Below are 3,825 nucleotides of genomic sequence, written 5' to 3'. Positions count from 1 at the left end.
GTAGAGCTTAAAATATGATTTTAAAAAGCAGTCATATATTTGCATGTGATTAATTATTTTAATGCCTTTTTAAACCTTTCTATTGCTTTATATAATAATTAAATAAAAGAGAGCATTTAAGGAAGTGTGTTTGTCATTCCTGTACATTGCAAAGTGCCTTTAAATTACTCGATTGATTGGTGCATTGTTTAGTCAAAATAGCCATGGAATTCTGATCTTTGATATATTATAGATTATATTCTGCTAATATACTATGAAGTGCATTTGAATGATGGCTGAAATTGTTTGTGAGTTAATCTTAATCTGCAAACTATAAACAAAAATGCAAATGCATTTTATTTTCTAAATGTGCCGTAGTCATATTACCTTCATAGGCGCGCACGAGCGGGAAATCGCCTGGATTTTAAACGGCCAGCGATGGCCGTTTACATATAAGCGGTCCGGCGTCTGTAAAGACGCCCGATCGCTTGTATGATACAAGTGAGGGTGCGCCCCCTCCTTAACTCTGGTCACCGTCGCTGTCCCCGCCGCCACTGTCCCCGCAATCTGGGCGTCCATCCGGTCCGGGTGATGTCTCTTTGTGCACTGAGAACGAAGGGAGTTCAGGACCCAATCTCCCTCCGCTCTCCTCCCGGTCTCTGAATGTAGGAAGTGATGTATCCACTTCCACATTCCTCTGTCACTCTCCGGTACAGAAACCAGAGAATAAGCTGATGAAGCAGATCTGTGCTTCATCAGTTTCTCTGGGGGTCCCTAGGTGACACTAGGGGTCTTAAAGACCCCTGATGTCTCCATAAAGGGGACCTGTCACTGTAATTTGTTATCACATAGGGTACTTCTTAGCACCCCATGTGATAACAATAAAGTTAAGTGTAAACAAAGTAAAAAGTGCTCACAAAATAAATAAAGATGTACACACACAAAACAAAAAAAGCCACAAATTTTTTTTAAAGTCCCCCACCCCCACATAGATGCGCAAAAATGCGTTAGATGCGCCTACACGCAAAAACGACGATTGCTCCAATTATGCCGCACATTTTACATATCGCCGCGAACGTCGCAATGAGAGCAATACTTTTAGGGCCATCAATCACTGATAACACTAAACTGATGAGTGGTAAAATCTTTTAAAGCGTCGCCTCTGACCAATTTTGGCTATGGTGTTTTTTTGCGATTTCGCGGGCGCGCGCAATTTTAAGGTTTAACATGTTTGGTGTCTATAATCCCGATGTGACCCCGACTTTTATATGTTAGCAAAAAATTGGGTACAAATAAATGTTTCCTAAAATAATAAAGGGAAACCCATTTGTTTTTTAAAATATTCAGTACTTTTTTTGTTATATAGTAAAAAATAAAACCCCCAGTGGTGATCAAATACCACCAAAAGAAAGCTCTATCTGTCCCCAAACAATGGTATAAAATTAATTTCAGTACAGCGTTGCATGACGGAATAAACGTCAGCCAAAGTACCGCAGCGCTGAATACTGAAAAATGGCCTGGTCAGGAAGGGGGTGTAAACACCCCGGTCAGCAAGTGGTGAAAGTGTATTTCCACTTTTGCAGTCAAAATTTGGGAAAACCCCTCCATATGTTCCTTATGTGTTCCTATTTACACAGCATGCTAAAGAATAACTTTTTTTCACAGTGGTCTGTCCCAATGGAAAGTCTTGAAATTTGTGCAAATAGAAATAGAAGCACAAAGAATTTGTTAAGTTTAGATAGATAGATAGATAGATAGATAGATAGATCCCGTGTGGCCGATCACATTGCAGCTGGAGGGCGTGGCTACGGTGCCATTCACTTCAATGGACCGCCACACCCCTCCTGCCCCACAACATAGTGAGCCGGCAGCAACGCGATGCAGTGCGTTCTGGCCAGAAACGGGCCGGAACGCACTGCATCTGGTGCAAACGATGCCTAAGGCTCATGGCAATGGACAGCTTCTCTTTTTGTTTGTCTATTAACCCTAAAAATGACCAGAATCTGCTAACAGGATTTGCCCCGAATAGACTTCAATGGAATTTGCTGCTAAGTTTAGTTTTGTGAAATTCAGACCGGACTCAACTAGCCCCTCACAAATCGAACCCTGGCAGAATGACCCATCCCTACTGATAGATATCAGCTGATTATGGAGAACGGTCACTGGAGACTTAGCTAATAAAACATGACAAGTTGTCAGTGCTTTAACACAGCTTGATATGATCTATTTCCTCATTGCCCTCTGTTATCATTTCCAGTTTTTTTTTTTTTTTATTTCAAAAGATTTTTATTTTACTTTTCATATAAACAGATTACAAGTACATTAAAACACATGTCACTTGCCGTATATCGTGAATCCTAAACGGAACATACTTAAAGAAATAAAGTTATAAGCATCAATGTGGTCCGAGAGAAGCACTAAACAGTTCCTATAATCTTCTCACCTTGGGACAGGACCACCAAATGTGAATGACCGAACCCCCCACCCGGCAACCCCTGAAACAGATTGAGATGGGATAGCTTTAGAGATCCAAAGCGGAACCAAGTACCATCTAAGGAGCAGTTTGTAATTGGCCTCAAGAGCTTGAACATTCATTGAGCTGTGCGAGGTCGTTGTCCAGATTTGCGTCCAGATGTCAGAGGCAATGGTTCACCCTAAATCCCTTTCCCACTTGGAGATGTAAGGGGGAGGGGAGGGGGGGCGGTTTGTCCAGTAGGAGGTTGTAAAGGGTAGATATAGTCCCTGAGCCATGTAGCCCGTTATGTAGTAGTCTCTCGAAAGGGGAAAGTGGGGGAATGGGTCTTACTGGCCCCAATCGGGTCAGCAAGAAATGTTTAATCTGTAGATATTGGAAAGCTTGTTTAACATTTAAGTCATGTGTAGATTGAAGTATTGGGAAAGGCACCACCCCCGTGTCTGAACAGAAATCCCCAACCAGAGTCAGGGAGCTGGAGAGCCATAACTTAAACGCAGCAGGGTTCGAGAAGCCTGGCTGGAAGAGAGGGTTGCCATGAATAGACATCAGGGGGGTGTCTGAGGACATCCATCCCAATGAGTTGCGGAGTCCATCCCAAACTTTCAGAGTGTGTTTGAGAGTTGGGTTATACAGATTCCCTCTATTTGGGGGGGGTAACCAGGGAAGGTTGAGGAGAGATATCGGGGAGCATGAGTAAGCCTCCAGAGAGACCCAAAGGGGCATTTCTGATTCCCCAAACCAGAGCACGAGAGGAGTCAGTTGGGCCGCCTGATAGTACTTCTGAAATAAGGGAAGTCCCAAACCCCCCTCCTGTTTGACCCGGTAAAGAACTGAATGTGAGACTCTAGGGAAGGAACCTTTCCAAATGAACTTTAAGATGCGGCGTTGGAGTAGCCTAAGTCGATAAGTGGGGATTGGGATCGGAAGGACCCTAGCGTGGTATAGAAATTTGGGAAGCAGGGTCATTTTAACGGCTGTGATCCTTCCGAGCCACAGTATGGAATGTTTGTCCCAAGAGGACAGTAATGATTCAAGGTGCGAGAACAGTTTCGGATAGTTTGCAGCGTACAGTTGGTCATAGGAGGAGGTGAGATATATCCCCAAGTGTGGCAACGCATGGGGCACCCAGGTGTAGTGAAATGATTGTTGTAGGGAGGCACAAAGGGAGGGAGGGAGAGAGACATTGAGGGTATGGAGGGTACCAGAACGGGAGGCAGACCTGCTAAATGTAATAAACACATAGCCCTAAGGTAAATGACTGAGGGACCTGGGGGTCATTAACAATCGACCTCTAAGGTGGTGTCAGCAGTTACAAGGAGATTCAGATAAACTAAAAAATAAAAAATAAAAGAAACATATAAAACATAAAC

Source organism: Nanorana parkeri, unplaced genomic scaffold (genome assembly GCF_000935625.1).
Source record: "Nanorana parkeri isolate BGI_ZX_2015 unplaced genomic scaffold, ASM93562v1 scaffold2497, whole genome shotgun sequence".
In the NCBI taxonomy this organism is placed as follows: Eukaryota; Metazoa; Chordata; class Amphibia; order Anura; family Dicroglossidae; genus Nanorana; species Nanorana parkeri.
This window is presented reverse-complemented; position numbering follows the sequence as displayed.